This window comes from Acinonyx jubatus, chromosome A3, assembly GCF_027475565.1.
Source record: "Acinonyx jubatus isolate Ajub_Pintada_27869175 chromosome A3, VMU_Ajub_asm_v1.0, whole genome shotgun sequence".
NCBI lineage: Eukaryota > Metazoa > Chordata > Mammalia > Carnivora > Felidae > Acinonyx > Acinonyx jubatus.
The window spans coordinates 132933486-132954452 of NC_069388.1; the positions used below are offsets into that span (position 1 = coordinate 132933486).

At 42.9% G+C, this 20967-nt stretch overlaps 1 protein-coding gene across 1 annotated transcript in view; it reads right to left on the minus strand.

The window, feature by feature from the left end:
* Window positions 1-9395: 9395 nt before the first annotated feature.
* RNF144A (ring finger protein 144A) overlaps window positions 9396-20967 on the minus strand; it is a 364490-nt gene continuing 352918 nt past the window's right edge. Inside the window, exon 11 of the transcript XR_008289712.1 lies at window positions 9396-9723. The gene's annotated coding sequence lies outside the window, so the exon portion shown is untranslated. The remainder of the gene's footprint in view (window positions 9724-20967) is intronic.

Here is a 20967-nt window from a genome sequence, read left to right on the forward strand (position 1 = left end):
CCGACTTTCAGAGCCTCCATTCCTTTCGTATGAGTCTTCTGACTGTAGACTAACATTCCACTTCTTCCTGCCTCGTCTAATTAGTTTCTCTCTGAGATCGGCCACGAGCTGCTCTCATGTGGAACACAGTGGAACGCATTAATCATGCCCCTCTTTTAGTTTGAGTCCCGTATCTATATGAAACATATTGATCTCTTTCTCCTTGGAACCCAGAAGACACGCGTTGTTTTCACCTGTAATTGGCTGCTTAGCCTCACTTACACGCATCATTCATTAACCAACTGGGCTGTTTACTCCATCGTTACAAACCCAGCCTGTGGTAGGTTATTGTAACCACTGGGTTTATAGCAAGGAGTTCAGAAGTTCCTACAGGCTAGTGACTCTCAAAGGTGGGTCTGAGAATCACAAGGTCCTCACGGGGAGGCTCACGGGGAGGCTTCTTGTATTTATGCAACCCTTTGTCCTTGACCACACTGCCAGTAAGAAGCCCAAGAGTTAGGTAACCGATACTGGGTTTCTAAATGGTTCAAGTCACGATTAGGACTTCTGACCCTCCAACTTTACCAGGAATCCCCACGTTCTCCCCACTGCCCAGAGTTGGACTCCTTAGAGGATGAGAGAAGAGAGACAGGGGGACAGAGGCAGTTTCTCAGATTCCAGGGTGACTTCTTGGTAAGATTTATGCACTGATTTGTTGTCAACCCCTGGTAAGGCACAAGGTCCCTACCCTATTGGAGACAGAGACTTGGAACTGGAGCTTTGCCTAAGGCACAAGGGGAACAGAGAGCCAGGAAGCCCACTCAGTGGAGGGAATCAGGGAAGACCGCCCCGGGGAGGTGATGCCTGGCTGAGGCTTGAAGGGAAATGAGCTTCATTCGGGAGGCACAGTACAAGCAGGTGGCAAGTGCAGTGGGCTGGATGTGTGGGCGAGGATGGCATGTTGGAAAGCCCGCTAGCTTTCTTCCTCTGGAAAATAAAGGACATGTGGTGGGTGGGGAAGAGATGAGACATGCAGATCAGAAAGACCACATCCCAACCTTGTCCGCCATGTTCAGGAATTTACTCAGAGCCTGAAGTCCCAGAAGAACACATCCAGATTCGTGAGTCAGGAGGTGCAGTCAGGCACCAATGTGGGGGGCAGATTACAGGGTTTCCAGTTGGAGCAGACACCAGCTGAGGCAGGGAAAAGGGTTAGAGTTCCCTAAGAATAGAGTCCTCCGGCCGTCTCACAATCTGCTGCCTCTTCTTTAGCAGAGTTTACAGACAAGAAGAACCCTGTGACACATCCCATTTACTGCCTTTTGCCTTGGCCTTTAGCAGCCAAGATTTGAGGTTCTACTGCCTCAGGTGGGGCTCCACCAGCCTGGGACTTCATCCAGCAGCTCCAGGAGCCTGCAGAGCCCAGCAGCATCCTCCAGATCCACCTCCTTCAAAATCCACTCCATGTTCTCTAAAGTTGGACTAGAGATGGTAATTTGGGTAGACTCCATTCTGTCACTTTCCTGGCTCCTCCTTCAGTGTCTTGCTCTGTCCTTCAGCTCTTCTGTGTTTTTGTTATTAATTGTGTTAAGAACACCTAACATGAGGTCCACCCTCTTAACAGATTTTAAGTATATAATACAGTATCATTATAAGCACAACACTGTGCACCACATCTCTAAAACATATTCATCTTGCATAACTGAAATCTTATGTATAATGATTAACAACTCTCCCCTTACCTTCCCCCGCCCCCCTGCCCCTGGAACTACCATTCTATCCTTTGTTGCTATGAGTTTGACTATTGTAGATACTTTTTTTAAGTGGGACCATGCAGTTTAACCTCAGGGTCACCTCCAAACTCTGTAGAACAGAGTCCAAAAGGGCTCTTCCTCTCAGTCCCCTCACTCACGAGGGATCCTGTGATCTAGATAATGTGCAAGTTCAGTCCGTCTTTCCTTGCCAAGGTTGCACAGGCTTGCACCAGATTCAGAAGAGCTGGGAGTTTCATTTCTTCCTTCAGCCCTACCTCCCTTTCCAATTCCCTCCTTTTCCTTTCTTTCCTTATTTTTTTTACAAAAGATGTGTTCCTATGTATAAAATAGTAGACAGATTATAAGTGGAGGGATGGATGGCTGAGTAGATAGACAGATGGATGACAGAACACTGTCAAAGTGAACCCTGTTCCAGTACTCTGCTGCGTGAAATGAGAACAATGTCAGTGCATCTGAAGCCCATGCACCCTTCCCAGTCCTACCTCCCTTCTTCCTGTGTTGTTGGCCATTCTTTTCGACTGTGAGTTTACAGCCCCTTTCTATTCATATTTTGCCATGTAAGTATAACTCCCTAAATAACACATATTTTTTTGAAACTTGTAAAAGGGAATCATTTGGTATTTGTTCTTCACAACATGTTTTTTTTTCCTTTGCTCCACATTTCTCTCCATGTTAGTATGCACGTGCACCTGTAATTCATTTATCTTTCCTGCTCTATATGGTGATTTGCAGCCATATGCCTTTTTTCTTCCCCTTTGCTAAATGTTGTCTATCGCCCTCAGCGGACATTTGGGTTGTTTCCAGTTTCTTGCCCTGACCAGTGCTGTTCTGGATATCCCTGAATCAGTCTCTGAATGCTGGGATGTGTTGCACGGTGACCTCAACAGGGCTGGGTATTCTATGTGCCAAACACATGGGCATGATAGGGTTTTCAGTGTGGCTTTATTCTGCATTTGCCCGGGTAATGAGTTTGGAAATTGTTTGCATTGGTTACTAGCCATTCTTCTTTCCTTTTCTGTAAAATCTCTTTTAATGTTTTTTTTGCCCATTTTTTTTTTGGTCTTTTAATTATTGATTTTAAATAGCCCTTGGTATATTTTGTTAACTGTATTGCAAATATCCTCTTGTGGTCTGTGATTTGCATTTCATTTTATCTGTAGCTTCTTTCTAGGAACAGAAGTTTGGGTTTTTTCTCTTTCTACTTTAATATAGTCAAATATATATTTCTTATCTTAATTACTTATTTTGGAGAGGAATGCTGTTTTTTGTTTGATGTTGCCTATCCCAAAGGTCACCAAGTATTATGCTATGCAGTCTTAATATATATGTGTCTTTTTAAATTTGACTTTCACAAAAACCTTAAGTCATAGGGGTTTCATTTTGGTGTGTGGTGTGAGGTAGGAATCTCCTTTTATTTTTCCATACAGTTAAATAGTTTTGCTGATGTCATTTATTGAATTTTTTTTTTATGATATGTCTCTTTGTGGTTGTCGCTGTTGTTGTTTTCTGTTCTGCTTGTCGGTCATCTATTTGTATATTTGTGCACAAATACCATCTTTACAATGTAATATTTGTAGCCATTAGAATGAGCTATCATCTCTCCATAGATTTAACATGTATTCTGTATTTTACAATACTTCAGCAATTTATTTCATGACTTATTTATTTTATTTATTTGCTTATTTATTTAGACCACTTATTCTTAGGTCTTTTATCTTTCCCCTTTCCCATAGTTTATTACTGTAGTATGGAAGGGTAATTGACCCTTATATAATTTTAGGTCCATCGGTATTACTAAGCTCTCATAATACTGCAAATGATTTATATCTAAATGGCTTTGTGTGATCTTTATAAAAAATCATATCATCAGCAAATAATGACAAATTTATTTTAAAACTTTTTAAACATGTTTATTTATTTTTGAGAGAGAGAGACAGAGAGAGACAGAGCTGGGGAGAAACAGAGAGAGAGGGAGACACAGAATCCGAAACAGGCTCCAGGCTCTGAGCTGTCAGCACAGGGCCCGACGCGGGGCTCGACACGGGGCTGGACGCCGGGCTGGAACTCACAAACCGTGAGATCATGACCTGAGCCGAAGCCGGACGCTCAACCGACTGAGCCACCCAGGTGCCCCGTGACAAATTTATTTTAGGCTTACTTTCCAATCCATACATTTTTTTTTTTTTATCTTGTTTCTCTGGCTAGGATGTTCAATATAATATTGAATAGAAATATCATGGTGGGGCTAAGCGAAATTAGTTAGCCAGAGAAAGACAAATATCATATGACTTCACTCATATGAGGACTTTAAGAGACAAAACAGATGAACATAAAGGAAGGGAAACAAAAATAATATAAAAACAGGGAGGGGGACAAAACATAAGAGACTCTTAAATATGGAGAACAAACAGAGGGTTACTGGAGGGGTTGTGGGAGGGGGGATGGGCTAAATAAGTAAGGGGCATTGAGGAATCGACTCCTGAAATCATTGTTGCACTATATGCTAACTAATTTGGATATATATTCAAAAAAATAAAATTAAAAAAAATTAAATTAAATTAAATTAAAAAAAAAAGAAATATCGTGGTGGGGTATTTGTCTTTTTTGGTAACCTGAGGGAATTATTTAACCTTTCCCTACTTAGTAAAACTCTCTAATGTATTGAGGAAGTTCTTTTCTCTTCCAAACTGGCTGATCAGAAGTGCATGGCAAATATTAAGAAATTTTCAACATATGCTTAGATTATTTTTCTTCTTAAATGTATTAATATTGCAAATTGCATTAGTAGATTTTTAAGTGTTGAACTAAACCATGCATTCTAGGGATAAACCAAATTTGTTGATTTAGTATTTTCTGTAGTTTACTAGATTTGATTTGCTAATAGTCTCTTTGGATTTTCCCCCCATATACATTCAAGAATAAATTTAACTTGTAATAGTTTTTCCTTACACTGACTTGGTCTGGTTTGGGTGTCAAAATTGCACTGTCCTAACAAAATGTGTTGAGAAATGTTCCCTTACCTTCTATTTTCTAGAAAAATTCCATCTATGATTAGAATTATTCATTCTAAAAACATTAGAAAACATTCTAACATTCCTAGGATATTAGAGATTGCTTTAAAAAACTATCTAGGACTGGTGTTTCCCTTGTGAAAATATTTTTATCTATTCATTCATTTATTTTAGTGGCCATAAAATTGTTCATTTTCTCTATTTCTTATTGAGTCTGATTTGGAAAATTATTTTTTCTAGGATGTCTTCTTTTTTGTCTAAGCTTTGTTTAAACATATTGGTATAAAGTTGATCATAATGTTCTCTTATGTTTTTAATCTCTGCTGCCGATTTGGCAATGTCCTCTTATTCCTAACATTTTGTTATACTTTCCCTTTTTTTCTGTGTTAAATTTTGTACAGATTTATCGATATTTTTTTTATAACATTACTGATGCAATTGTTGTATCTTATTTCCTCTTGCATTCATTTCTGGTCATTTCTTTGTTGTCTTTCCTTCTACGTTCTTATCTTTTTTTCATACTTCATTAAAAAATGCAATCATTTATGGTTTTAACTTTTTCTCTAAAAAGGAATGGTGAATCTTTATTCACCATTGATATGTTTTGATATGTTTTATTTTCATCATCATGCAGGCAGTTCTTATTATTCTGTAATTTATGATTTCTTCTTTAACCTGTGAATTGGTATAATTTTAGATGATTTTTGCCTGACTTTCCTCCCAAAACTTGATAAGTGCCAGGACAATTATAAATATGAAGACTCCTCACATTATTTTTCAAGGTACACAGACAAGGTACACAGACAAGGTACAGTGCTCAATGGCATTTCAATGTCTCACTATTATGAACATTTTATGTCCAAAACAAGTGAGAAAAAATGAATATATATAGACCAAAAGCAATGTTTTAGCTAACTACTTGCTATAAAATACTAATTTTTAAAAGCACCTGTGTTTTGCTTTAGTTTACTGTAAGACTTTTGTACGCATTCCAACTTTTGGAATATTTGATCATTCCAGGTCAATCCATGGTACGTGGCTTCTTAGTGATAAAGTAAGGACTAGACCTCTGATGTTTTCATATCAATTCTTCCTTTTTCAACAGCTGATTTTCTTTTTATTCCGTACCATTTGACCACATTTGCGCTATGCCATTGTGTATATATAATAAGTGACATTTTAGTTTGATTTTGCAATAATTATCTTGCCACTATAAACGGTAATGGTAAACCACCCAGATCACTGGCTTCATCTTATGACACATAACGCTGACTGCCACAGACATACATTTCTATCTCCATGGTACTTCTTGACCACAACATATTTGCCATAAGAATAAGACAGTCTCTTCCTTTGGACTTATGTTTCTCATCTGCATTTTCATATGATTTTACCAAATCGATGATCTCTTTCAACATTTCGATTCAATTTTATTATTCAGTTTTGCCAATTGTATTAGAGTTACAAGTTCTAGATATGTTGCCAGCATCAGGATGATGTGTAGAATCTGTAAAAATATAATGCACAAGATAACGGGAAATATTAACACAATGGGATTTCACACCCTATGTCACTTTCCTCCTCATAATCAATTCCCAGTTGGTGCCATACTGCCACATATTCTAGGAATGCACCAATATTTTTCTTTTGTGTCTCAGAGAAAGATTCTCTTCTATCATTTAGGCTAGTTACAGACACCAATCTCATATTCTTGGGTATTTTTAGGTGGTTGCGTTTAAAAGCTTTCTATTTTTATTTTCCTCATCTTAGATGTCATGAGTGCAAAATTGGATAAACTCATGCTGGCGATGCTCTTGGGTTACTTTTTTTTTTCTCTATTTCCAATTTATAATCTGTACGTACACACTTGATAAGAACCTATATAAGACTCTTATCACCCATTGTTCAAAAGTACAGTCAAGTTCCTGTGAAGGTGTTTGCAGCTCTTTTCCTGTATTTTCCTTTAATCTTTCCAGAAGTAAACACTACCCATCATAAAGGCCCAACCAGCTGCCTTGAGCAAGACATATGAATAAAAACACTGATGGCATTTAAGATATCCTTTGGATTCAAATAAATTCAGAGGTTTTGTTTCCTCAAAATCAGTTGTAAGCTACTAATCATGTATGTCATGAACCTTAATGAAGTTTGAGAGGAACTAAATGCTTAATTGACCAGAAAGGGAAGTCTCAACATCTGCCTCTCAAACCTCTGATTGTTCAGAATTCCTCTATCTATAATCAAAACTAAGATGTATATCTAGTATTTTGATACAAATAATTTAATTCCATATATCCGGTTTCTATATTAATTTGCTTGATCATAACATTCAAAATCACTTACAGTCATTTGTTATTCCAAGTTTATAACCAAACAGACACTCACCTAAAACATGAGAGTCAAATTTCTTTTTTTTTTTTTTTAATATAACTTATTGTCAAGTTGGCTAACATACAGTGTATACAGCGTGCTCTTGGCTTTGGGGGTAGATTCCTGTGATTCATCGCTTACATACAGCACCCAGTGCTCACCCCAACAAGGGCCCCCCTCAATGTCCATCATCCATTTTCCTCTCCCCTCCCCGCCCCCATCAGCCCTCAGTTTGTTCTCTGTATTTAAGAGTCTCTTAAGGTTTGCCTCCCTCTGTTTGAAACTATTTTACTCTCCTTCCCTTCCCTGATGGTCTTCTGTTAAGTTTCTCAAATTCCACATATGAGTAAAGACATGTGATATCTGTCTTTCTCTAACTGACTTATTTCACCTAGCATAAAAGTCACCTTTCTGAATGCCAACTCAGGCCCTGACCTGACCAGCCCCTCTGGTGGCAGAATTTCCTGCCTCAGATGCCTGCAGTGAGCTTTGCTCATAGGAGATGATCTCTGATTTACCATTGGAAGGCTGTGTATGTCTTCCTTGAATCTTCAGGGGGCATAATGTTAGCATCTCCATCCCCCTCACTCCTCCAATTATTATGAGGACGAAATGGATCATTGAACATGCTAAACAGAGTTCATGGTACATAACAATGGTCAACAATTGTTTAGTGAATAAAGGAACAAGAGGTGAATGAATCAGACGCTTGTGTATATAACCTTTTCTTCTTGTGACAGCGTTGTGATATTTCTAGAAGCCCGTATAGGCATGTCATGCTACTACTGGACAAAGTAATAAGAATTGATAGAACTCTTCACTGGTTAGAAATTCTGGTCTAATCTTCATTCTTCACAATCAGATAGAGGGTAAGATGGATTTAATTTCATGCTTCACAAATTTGTTGCAATAACTTTATTGAGAAGTCTGGGGGTAGGGAGTGAAAACTTTGAATGTTCCCAATATACACGTGCAGTATTTAAAAATTATATGTAAGGCCAGCAGAGCTTTTTCTTATAATTATTTTCATAACTAAACTCCTCGCACTATAGATACTGTTCTTTATAGATGGGTAATTTAAAATCCAATTATCGCTCATATACATCAAAATAACACATTTGATATTTATATTTATCACAGATCTGCCATTTAACACCTCCATATTATGTTCTGCTTTCCTCCCGTGGTCACATTCCAAAATCTATTCTACCGTCCAAATTTTGCTTTTTTATCATGGATATGACATTCATATTGGAAAATAAGTATGTTTAATCGCATGTCGGTTATCTGTACCAGGTAGCTTTACCTACCCAGCCTAGAATATAGAAGGGTCTCAACACATATTCCTGCTTCTGTTATCACTGTTCTCATACCAGCATTTACAATATTCGCCACCAAATGATGGAACAGTGGTCTCGATAAACTGACCGATGTTGCTTAACTCTTCTTTGTTCATTGACACCCCCCTCCAAAATTTTTTTTAATGGAATGAGGTAATGGGAGAGACAAAAATCATTCTCCAGAACTATCTCCACTGGCTAATTAGGTACTTATTCAAAGACTTCATGTAAAGAGATCCTCCAGAGTGAAGGCCAATGTAGAGGGTGGACACACAGCCTCTGCCTTCTAATAGCCTACAGTTGCCTTCCGAATGTGTTGATTTGGTTTCATAACACCAACCTCTTCCAGAAATGCCCTACCCTCTTATAACAAATAATGAGAACTATAACTTTCTTTTCCGGTAATGGCTTGGAGACTGTCCCGTACTATTCGGAGTAACTGGATTTCTGATGAGATCTAGGTCCTTAGGCAGCCCAGGACTCCGCATTCAAGCTGAAATACGTAGCTATGTCATTCGAGGATTCAGGAAACTGTGACACACGACCGGAGGGTAGGTTTGGTTGGGATTTGCTACCTGCTCTGCATTTCAAAGGTTAGTACTTTACTAGCAATGCTAAAAGTCATCTTCTCGTGGAGCTCTTAAATCCCTGGTATACATTCACAGCTATTCTCTTCTCTGGTTTTTCCTAAAGACGAAGACTTCTCCATGATCAGATTCCAACCCAGACGTGTCACTTTGAGAATTCAGCGATGTGCACCTTTACAATGTGGTTTAACCAGTGACCAAAATAACAAAGGTGAGACTTACAAAGAGACCTGAATCAAAATCACTGTAAATATATATGCCTCATACCCCCTAAAGGGCTGTTGTGTAAAATTCTGTCTAGAAGGAAAAAACATAGAGTAAACTGACAGTGCTGTTATGTATATAAAAAAGACCCCCTAACACACACTGTTAATTTTCTCTCTCGATGGTCCTTTGATTTTTCACACATCCTTGAAATAAATTATAGTCTGTGTCCAGCCACAAGATCACCTTTTTACTAACCTTCTTTTAGATGGGCCCAGTTGCTAAAATCCAGAAGACAATGATGGGAGCTGCACATGTGAGTCTGAGGAGAGAGGCTGAACGTTTCGGGACTGCCCCCGGGGCTGAGTCTTCTAGATTCAACCCGGACTGGGTTGAGTCACTTCTCAGCTCCCTCGTCCAAACTGGTGGATGTTCTCTGACCCTCTGGCTCCGGTACCTGTAAAAGGGAAATGACAGAATCTCCCGTGTCTGCTTCACAACCTTGACATAGCTGGCTGTTGTGCTCAGGGACCCTTTTTCTTTCCTTCTGCAGGTCCCAAAACGATGAGATTGCCAGCAGCCCGACATACAGACGCAGGAGGTAAGTGTATGTGTGAGATGTGATGTTTATTTATGCGCTCTGTATACATATGTATGTTCAGACATAAACATTCTCTTCGAAATTAATTTTTCAAAATGTTCTATGCAATTCGTTTCCACTTTGGTTATTCTGTCTTTTAGTGCTGTCAGGAGCTTGGCCCCTTCACAACTGATAAATCACCCACATTAATCTGTCTTCCACTCGCTCCCTTCAGATTGTTCCCTCAGCCACAATAAGATCTGAATGTGTGCCTCTGCACATGGCATCCCAAATTATAACCTCCCAAGTCTCAGGATTGTTTGCAAAGGGCTAAAAATTGCCGTGCTCATAAAAACAAAACAAAACAAAAATGGCAACCTTGTTTGCCTTGCCAGTCTGTCAGAGCTTGAAAAACAAACTTCATCCCAGAAAGACAAACACACACAGAACAAACATGGAGAAGGATGCGTTGACAGAGCTGAGAGGATCTCCAGGCCAAGGAACGACTGAGGAGAACCCAGCCAGACAGCGTGCAGAGTGGAGGCACGCTGCACACCCAGTGGACGAGAAGGAAAGAGCATGACCCCCGCCGCGGAAATGCATGCATTTGGAAGAACCTTGCCCTTTGCACACGGCCTCCCTCAAAGGTGTAGGCATCCCCACTGTCAAAGCTCCTACATGGGAAGCTGGGTCTGAAGTCAGCTTGGCTCATCCCTCCCTCTTGAACGATTGCCAGCTGAAAGGCACTGTTGACCCTGGAATCAGTGGAGGTGTATTTACCTAGCCTAACCCCCTCTGGTACATTCTGTCAGGGATACACATGTACGGATCCAAATGGACTCTGAAATCCCGATGTTGCAAATCGTTGTGAGAAAGAATCAAAGCCAATCAAGGGCGTATTTCCTAGAAGCCTTCAATTTACGGTTTCCCATGAGATGCAAAATAAGAAAGGCGACTTTGGCGGATTTCTATAATAACAGTTTGTATTAATATTCTACAGGAATAGTTTCTTCCAAGGAATCTAAAGAACTTGCAAGGAGATTGGATTCTGCCCCCGCTCTGGCTCCAGCAGCAATGAATGGCAGTGGTTGGCGGCTGCATTGCAAAGCTTGGCGGTATCTCGGGGGATGTGAACACAAAGGCGTACGCGTTGCAAACAAGTCTGTGGTCTGTCACAGCTGAGCAGCTGTTGGCCCCAGGCGGATCCGGACAGATCTATCCCTAGCTGAGGTCAGGGGTCAGTCGCCATGCAAATGAGTTCTTAATGTGACCCATGAGCTTCGCAGTTCTCCACGGCGCCCTCTGTTGAAGCTTTTCTACTTAACACGTGCTGTACTAGACCCCTTCCCTACGCCACGCAATGCTCGGTGCGCTCTTCTGAGGTTGATCATTGTTACTGTGCACACCGTTCACGTGAAGAATAGAGATTCAGGCTACATCTTGTCCAGTGCCTGAGCCCTTAAGTGGCTGAGTCAGATCTGTAGCCAGAAATCTGTAGGATTTCTGGTTCTGAAGTGCATACCTGGTTACTCCACTGTCTTGAGGCAGAGTGATCCCAACCACAGCAAGAGACGGGATCCACACCGTTCGCTTACAGGTATGGTGTTCTGTTCGCTTTACCATGCCAGGGGAAGGGGACTGAGGATTGTGAAGCCTCCCAGCTGCCAAGCTGCTCTCAACCATTCAGTCACCCTTGCCCCACCTTCTTGGTCCATCCATGCAAGACCGTGCATCCCAGGTGGGATCTCTTGCATAAGCATCTCTGGATCCTGAGCACCAGCTTTTACAACCGGTCGGAAGATGTAGTGTCTCCCTAGATTGCCCCAACAATAAAAGAACATGGACGTAGTTCTGTCTTTGATTTTTCATTTAATTCTCTAATTAGGCAAACATTCACTGGATGGGTATTGCACGCTAGGGCAGGGTGTTGACCAGATTGGCCAAGTGTCTCATTTTCCTCAGCGCAAAATACAAAGGGATGCCAGAAAATGTTAATTACGATTGATAATATTTCAATGTCACTTTACAAAAAATCAAAATGAAGGCAAAAAATCATGGTAAATATGTGGAATTTTTATATAAAGGTAAGATCCACATAAATGGATCCATATAAATGGCAGCTGTTCCTTTCACCCCAGGCTCCAACAAGCTCAGCACAGTTCTGTGCTAGACATTAGGCATCCAGGGACCCACCCGGCCCGTGGGGGGAAGGACTTCTTAGAAATCTGATTGCAGTATTCGATGCAAATGACATCAGTCTCCCAACCTTTAAAGTGGGAAATACAATCTCTACTTCAAAAGAGAAGTACTGGAAAGTGACTAGACCGGACGAAATTTAGTTTTCCTGAAGTTGAGCCAGAACGGGGCTAGACAAGAGTGCAGTTTTCACAAAAGTCAGGTGGTGCCTATTAATCGCATCACTTACATGGCAGAAAAAGCCACCATAAATTTACCGTTCCTTCTGTCCTCGGGACACTTAGCGTGGTGAAGAATCCTATTACACAACCTAAGGCGGCTGCCTCTTGCGGGCTGGGGTGACTGGGGTCACTAAACACTCAGAGAGTGTGGTCACCGCCTCTTCTAGGCAAGGGCAACACATATGAGACACAGGGTACTGGAGGCTGTGACTGCCAGTGGGGACAGTGCGAGGGGAAGGATATGGAAATAAGGACCAAAACCAAGTCCCTTGCCCCTGGGCCGTGTCACCTCAATGTGTGCAGTACACGGTCAAGTAGACCTTCCCAAGTCCATTCTGCAATGACACAGGTTGTAACATGGCGAATACTAAATACACCAAAAGAAATTCATCACACGTGTAAATGTCATTACTTGGTGGCAAGATGACAAAATACGTGTGCAGGGATCATGACAGCTTTCTTTTACAGACGAGGAAAGAGCTTCCAGGAAATTACATGACATATCCCAAACCACCCATCCTTTGTGGGGAGGCCAAATTATTGTCCCAACTCTGCAACTAATTCCAGGCTTCAGGCATATGGGAGACATAGAAGCATGTCTCTCAAATATCTGTCCTCTGCTGCAGCCCCCAAATCTCAAGTCTCTTTAAGGAAATGTCTGGAAGAATGTCAATCTCCCACTGATTCCATACACAGGTGTGGAATCCCTGGTAGTACATTTATTCTCACTTATACATTAAAACACTGAAATCCTCAAGATATTGAATGAAGAGTAACCATATGATATAATAATTCCACTCCTGGGAATCTAAACAAGTGAAATGAAACCATGTGTCCACACAAAACTTGAACATGAATGCCTGTCAACTGATGAACGGATAAAGTAATGGTGATTACTTAATGGGATTCTATTCAGTAATAAAAAGGAATGGAGTATTGGGGCGCCCGGGGGGCTCAGTCGGTTGAGCGTCCGGCTTTGGCTCAGGTCCTGATCTCGCGGTTTTTGAGTTCGAGCCCCGCGTCGGGCTCCGGGCTGACAGCTCGGAGCCTAGAGCCTGTTTCGGATTCTGTGTCTCCCTCTCTCTCTCTGCTCCTCCCCTGCTCGTGCTCTCTCTCTCTCTCTCTCTCAAAAATAAATAAATAATCATTTAAAAATTAAAAAAAAAAGGAATGGAGTATTGATACGTGCCACTACATGGATAAGCCTTAAATACGTGATGTAAGGGACAGAAGCCAGACACAGGGAACCACATATAACAATTCTATTTACACAAAATGTCCAGAACAGTCCTCCAAGCGTTGGGGAGGTGGCGAGGTCGTGGGGATGGGGTTTCTTTCTGGGCAATACAAGTGCTCTGGAATTAGGCATCAGTGATGGTTGCACAATTCTGTGAATATACTAAAAGACAATGAATTGTGCACTTTATTTTATTCATTCATTCATTCATTCATTCATTTGTTCGTTTATTTAAACTAAGCTTTACACCCAACGTGGGGCTTGAAGTCCTGACCCTGAGGTCAAGAGTTGCCTGCTCTACCCACTGAGCCAGCCGGGTGCCCCTGAAGTATACACTTTAAACGGGTGAATTGTCTGGTTCGCCAATTGTAATTTCTTTTTAATGTTTATTCTTCTTTTTGAGAGAGACACACACACAGAGCACGAGCGGGGCAGGGGCAGAGAGAGGGGGAGACAAAGGATCGGAAGCAGGCTCCGGGCTCTTGAGTTGTCAGCACAGAACCCCACGCGGGGCTCAAACTCACAAGCCATGAGCTCGTGACCCGGGCTGAGGTCGGACTCTTAACCGACTGAGCCACCCAGGTGCCCTTCTGGTTTGTCAGTTGTATCTCCATGAAAATGTTGTTTTAAAAAACTGCAAACTTGAACTAGGCAAGACCTGGCATCAAACTCTAGAAATCTGGCCAAAAGTGGAGCATTTTCTAGGGGAGCCCTGGGGGGACTGGGAAGGATTTGAGGAGAGCGCAGGCTGAAAGCCCTGGAGGGGTTGATACAAATGCCTGCCTGCACCATCTGAGGAGAGAAAGGCAGACACTCTGGCAGTGAATAGAGGCTAGAGTACCTGATGATGGTCTGCCCTTCACCGAGCAGAGAGGAGGCCGAGTCCAAGGCCGAACTGTGGAGACCGACCTCGCATCCTGGGATGTTCTCCCGCCAAGGCACCCAGAGCAAGAGGTGGCCGTCACAGTGAGGAACCACGCTGTCCAGGTAAGTGGAGGCAATGGTGCAGCAGGAGGGCTAGTTCTGGGTGTGTGCCGCTGGGACAGGTGTGGAGTGTGGCCACGGGATGCGTCTCTGAGCCCCTCTCCTCTGTGATGTCCTCTGAGCTGAGTTCTGGCCAGAGCCCATAATTATCGTTTGGCCCTCTTTCTGAGGCCCCAACCACTCCCCAGTGGTATGCCCTGGAGACACCTGTGTCCCACGTGTGCAGGCCAGTCTGCCCTGGGCACAGGTCATGCCATCAGGAGACCTGGAACTGTGGAGAAGAGACAACGAAGGCCCTTCTGCAAATGACCGATGAAGTGGGCCCTGTCTGCTTGGTGTCTTTGAAGGTCATTCCCAGAGGCCCTTTTTCTCTCCCCTCTTCCTAGTGTCACCTGGTAAAAACCCACAGGGAGGCACCTGGCAACACATCACATCGGTGACGGAGTCAGACCTGAGAGGGCTGCCCGGCTCCGGTCACCAGGCCACACAGAGGACGCCTTGCCCTGCAGTGGACGGAGGTTCCACACATTCTCCGGAAAGATTCCTGAGGGTGGCAGTCATTGGCAGGTGGAGTTGAGCCCAACAGCATGCAGCGGCCACGCATCCTGGGCACGGGATTCACCCTGTCCACACAGAGCGATACTCAGCCGCGCGGCCCCCCCGGGGCACCTTGCTTGGCACAGAAGTTAGGGGAGCAATACACTCCCACTCTTAGGGGAGCAAAGACACCCGCTCTTTCACTCAGCATTTGAGGTTTTCTAAGATGCCTCCGTCCTGTCCTTCTTTCTCTGACCACTACCACCGATCCCTTCGTCCAGGACAGTGTGAAACCTTCCAACTCTTCTTCCGGGGCTTTCCTACCCCCCCCCCCCCCCACCGTGCTCTTGTCCACAGTGCCCCCTACACAAAACTGGAAACAATCAAAAGTTCCCACCAGAAGGGGGCCCTGGCCATTCTTTGGAGACCGCAGTCAAATACCGGACACACCCTTATGATGAAGGTAGAAAACTTAAAGGAGATCCAATAAAAGCAACAGAAATGGTTCGAGTGTGCTGTTTGACTTTGAGGGCAGAGTAGAGGTGTTTCCTATGAATTGTATTCGTCCATTGGGGCATTGCCATAATGTTAAAAACTGCGGGGTATCTGAATCTCTTTCCACAGACCCAGTGTGCAGGGAGTATCTGTTTAGTTCTTGTGGAACTGAGTCTTTTCATTCAGATTGCTGGAGCAAGTGGGGACAGAAACGATCTCATCTGAGCCAGAATTTCCGTCTCCATTGCCGCCAGGCTGTCTCAGTTCACGGTCTGCACCGTGTCGAGGCGGAGGTTCCTCAAACCGAAAGAACTCTCAAGCCCATCTGCAGATCCACTCGGATCCAGCGTTTCTCTGCTGACCTGCCCACGTGGCCGCTGTGGGCCTCTTGCTGTGCAGTCGTTAGGGGAGCCGCGTGGTTCTGACCGCTATCCCACGTGGCCCGCCCTCTCCGGGGTCTTTCCGCCTCTCCACACGCAGTCTGGAGGTCTCGAGGCAGCCCTGCCCCCACACCCGTGCTAGTCCAGGGCTGGCTGCTCCCTTCCAGAAGGCAGAAGACGAGCTTTGTTTACCCCTTCAGAAAATCATTGCATGGTCTCCCCCCACCCCCCATTTAACTCTCCTTCCTGACCCCGCTTCAGGGTCTGCAGCGAGGCGAGGCAGTGGGGTGGAGAGCCCAAATCCTTGCCCAAATTTCTCTGCCATGAGTCCTTTCTGTTCCTCTGAGGGCCTCGTATTTGCAACTGAAGAAATGGAAGAAAACTTCCTCCCCGTCTGCTCCGTGGTGCAAATTCCACCCTTGAGCCAACTAACCAAGATTAGAGCAGCCACTTGAGTGCTCCTGGAGAGCAATGCAGGAAATAAGGATCAGGGACAAATAACCAAAGAAAAATCCTGGCAAAGCTTTGTATTTTATAACATACAGAAGTCCACAAAGCACTGATACGTTTATTCTCATCGAATCGTTCAGCGAATCTTATAGAGTCGGTGCCGTTACCTTGATCATAAATGAGGAAGTACAGTGCTTAACAGTCAGGTGTTCTCTCAATCAGTATTTATCGGGTGACAGACACCATTCTAAAGGATAACCGTGGGGGCGCCTGGGTGGCTCAGTCGGTTAAGCATCCAACTATGGCTCAGGACATGATCTCACAGTCTCGTGAGTTCGAGTGCAGTGTCGGGCTCTGTGCTACCAGCACTGAGCCTGCTCGGGATTCTCTCTCTCTCCTTTTCTCTCTGCCTGTCCCCCATTCACGCTGTCTCTGTCTCTCTCAAATAAATAAATAAATAAATAAATAAATAAACAAACTTAAAAAAACTTTTAAGGATAACTGTGGTTAAAGGTGAACTATGGATTTGTAGCTAACCTAGATGATGAGCATTTTTTTTTTCTTCTCTACGTTATCCAGCTGTTACGGACTGAATTGTGTCCACACACCCCCAATAAATTCATATGTTGAAGTCCTAACCACCAGTTACCTCAGAATGTGACTTTTTTTGGAGAGCAGGCCTTTAACAGATAATGATGGTAAAATGAGGTCATATGTGTGGACCTAATTCAATATGACTGGTGTCCTTATAAGAGGAGATTGGGACACAGGCAGACAAAGAGGATGGACCACATGAGGACACAGCAAGAAGGCAGCCATCTGTCAGCCAAGAAGAGAGCCTCAGGAGAAATCAGCCCTGCTGGTAGTTGATCTCTGATATCTAGGCTTCAAGAACTGCGAGAAAATAAATTTCTGTTGTTTAAGCATCCAGTCTCGAATATTCTGTTATGGCGACCTTAGCAAACGAATACGCTGGCTCGTTGCTTTAGTCAATAAATGTCTGTTACATTATGGAACTACAGAGAAACAGAAAAGTGCTTTGATTTCCTCATTCCATAAGTGTCTTCCATTTGCTGAACCTGCCACTGGGCTCTGGGAAGACACAGATGGAAAAGGTCTCTCCTGCCTTTGAGGAGGATTCAGTCCCAGGTAGTACCAGTGATGGGGTGATCATTTCATGCCAGTGTGGTGGGTCGGAGTGGGGGATGAGGCTAGTATGTGGTCATACACAGGAAGGCTGACTACCCAGTCTGGGTCTGTTGGGAAGTTTCATAAGAGGTAACTGTGTGTTGTTTTCTGACAACTGAGGAGGAGTCATGAGTGATAGAAGTTTAAGGAATTTCTGGGTTGAAACTCTGTAAAGACTTCTATGATTCCAAAATGAACAAACAAAAATCTGAATTTCTTAGATGGCTTAAAAGACTCTCAGTGGTTTAGACCCTACCTTCCACTTCGCTCATATCTGGTATGCATTCTACAGTCCCAGTGGACTGGGACAGTGACACAATGTGTCACACACTCAGGATCCTCCGTGCCTTGGCTGTTGCTGAGGATACTTCTTCTGCAGCTAAAGTCCCCCCATCTGAGTTCTCTATTGAATGGTCCCTCAATCCCTTGACATTTCACTCAAGGGCCACTTCCTCCCTAGCATCTTTCCCGATATCCCCAAATGGAACAAACTTCTCCTTCTTTACCTCCCATTATAGTCTGTGCAGGCAACTATTTGTAGCTCATATGACACTGCGTTCTCCTGACTTACTCATATATCTGACTCTCCTTCCTCTAATATAAGCCTCTTTTTTAAATTGTTTTTAATTTAGTTTTGACAGAGAGAGAGAGAGAGAGAGAGAGAGCATGAGCGGGGGAGGGGCAGAGAGAGAGAGAGAGAGAGAGAGAGAGAGAGAGACAGAATCTGAAGCAGGCTCCAGGCTCCGAGCCGACAGCACAGAGCCCAACGTGGGGCTCAAACTCACAGACCACGAGATCACGACCTGAGCTGAAGTTGGACACTCAACCGACTGAGCCACCCAGGCGCCCTTCTAATATAAGCCTCTTAATAGTAACAACTATGATTTATTCATGTCAGTATCACCGGTACCCTTAGTAGATGTGTAATACACCTTTGCTGGCTGAATGCACATACGAAGATGCCAGAGTTGCAAAGAACACTGTGCATAAAAGGCAGTCACTTGTTCCATGCAGAAGGTGTGGGGAGAGTCAGAGTCTAGAGCCAGGTACCCGTGCTCGATAATAGGCTGGCCTCTTACCCAGGGTTGCCAGATTTAACAAATAAAAACACAGGATGCCCAGTTAAATTTGAGCTTCAAATAAATAGCCATTAATATTTTTTAAGTATAAGGTACCTCATATAATATCTGGTATGTGTTTATATTCAAAATAAATTTTTTAAATTGTATTCATTTTTTGGTCTGAAATTCAGATTTGACTAGGTGCCCTGTATTTTATTTATCTGGCAACCATAATCCTATGTCACACTCAGGAGTTTACATGGCTAACTGCGTGTAATAGAGACAAAGACATTTGGCTTTAGTAGGTCCACAGTTTAGATCATACCTCTCTCCAAGTGACAGGGTGAGCAAAGACACGGCTGTTTCCCTCCCTGCGTTCTTAATTCTGTCCACAGCTCTAGAGTCCAGTGAAGGAAATTAACCTCAGAGACTAAGCAAGATTCTACACAATGGAATCCTAGATGCGTGAATGCTCCACAACATGGAGAAAAGAGAGGAGAGGGTGGGGAGATTAAAAAAAAAAAAAAAAAACCAGCCAATATGGCCTTGGCCTTCATCAGAGATTCACACAGCTTTGGGGATATATTTCCAAAGCTGAAACTTGAAGGGAAATCACATGGATTTTATGCCACCCTTCCCAGAATTTTAAGCAGAGGCCAAATGAATGTTTCCCCAGAATCCCCCATCAATTGCAACTACTGACATTCGCGCTGGTCTCGTGGCACCTGCTCTCACCAAATGCTAGTGTTCAACATTCCTCGCAGTGTTTCTAAACGCGCATTTGCTCACTGCTATCAGCTAGGAACAGATGCACCAGAGAGAACCTATTTGAAAGTGGGTGGCTTATTATGAACAACTTAGGGTCTATAAAAAAAAATCCCAACAAGAGCTGGAAGAAAAAAATAAAAACTGCCAGCAGCTCTAAAAAATCTCCTCAGAAGAGAACAGAGTGGTTATCTGGAAATTCTGCAAATATGTAAAGGAAACTTGTTTTAGCACCGCTTTGCACTTTAGTAGCATTTCCTAAAAGTTGCCTCTAACTTGGACTCTCACAGAATTGAGTCACTGCCTTACCACAAGGACTTCTTCTTAAGGCCGGTGAAGAGCTCTTGCGACACGAACCTAAAGAGAGCGATCCCGCACTGGGTGAAAATACCCATTTGCTTGCTTCTCACTATCTAATGGCACGGTGATAGTACAGTCCCTATAGTTCAATCGGTTTCCTGCAGTCGTTCCATATGATGGAGCTACTGCTGGTCGATTTCGTCCCAAATGGCAGCCATTAGACGCATGGGGCTATTGAGCACTTGAAATGTGGCTAGCTTGGATGGAGAAGAGCTGTACATACAAAATATAAACTAGATTTTGCAGACTTAATTAGAAAGGAATATACGAGATCACTGATTATTTTTATATTGGCTACATGCTGAAGTGATAACATTTTGGATGGATTTGGTTAATAAAATACATTATTAAATTAATTTCACCGGTTTCATTTTTTAATGACAAAAAGGTTTTCAGTTATATTTTTTGGCTCATCTGTTTGGCTTTCATCAAAATCCAAGGCATATTTTAATCAAAGTTTAATGGTTGTGCTAGCTCAATGAAGAAACCGTGTGCTACTCAAAAATTTCCACCTTTGACAGGGGCTCCAAGAGTCTCTGGTATAATAACAAAATACCTTAATGTCAAGGCGGAGGGAGTAGACCTAGGAAGAAATTTTATGAGGTACTAATCTACAACTTAATCAGTCAACAAATAAAGGAGGAACTCAGAGGACTGTTTAAATTACACACTAGGCCTGACCTTGTACCCAGATTTGTATTATGCCAACTCAGAATTCTTAACCATTCTCAGAACATTTGAACAACTCGTGCTCTTTACGTAGAGATTTTCATCCAGTCATGCTCGAAAACAAGGTTTCAACATGGGCAAGAGTAAACTTTTAACACTGTGTGGTCACTGGTTTATTCCAAGGAATATTTCCGGAGCCTTCCCTGAGTGCCAGGAACTGGCACTAATTATAGTGGACATGGGATGGAGACGGTGGCAGAGGGTAGAGTCAGACATGAGGGGAAACCTCTAAGACCAGTCCAGCGTGTGTGCTGGGACAAGGGTATAGCCACGTGAAAAAAAAGTGAGGTTGGATCCACATCTCACATGATACAAAAATTAACTCAAAATGGATCGAAGACATAAAGCTAAGAACTAAATTACAACACTCTTATATGAAAATAAAAGCATAGGTATTCCTGGTCATGGATTAGACAATGATGGCTTCCCAGATATGAAACCAAAAACACAAGGAAGAAAAGAAAGCAGATTAATTGGACTTCATCAAAATTATAAACTTTTGGGCTTCAAAGGACACT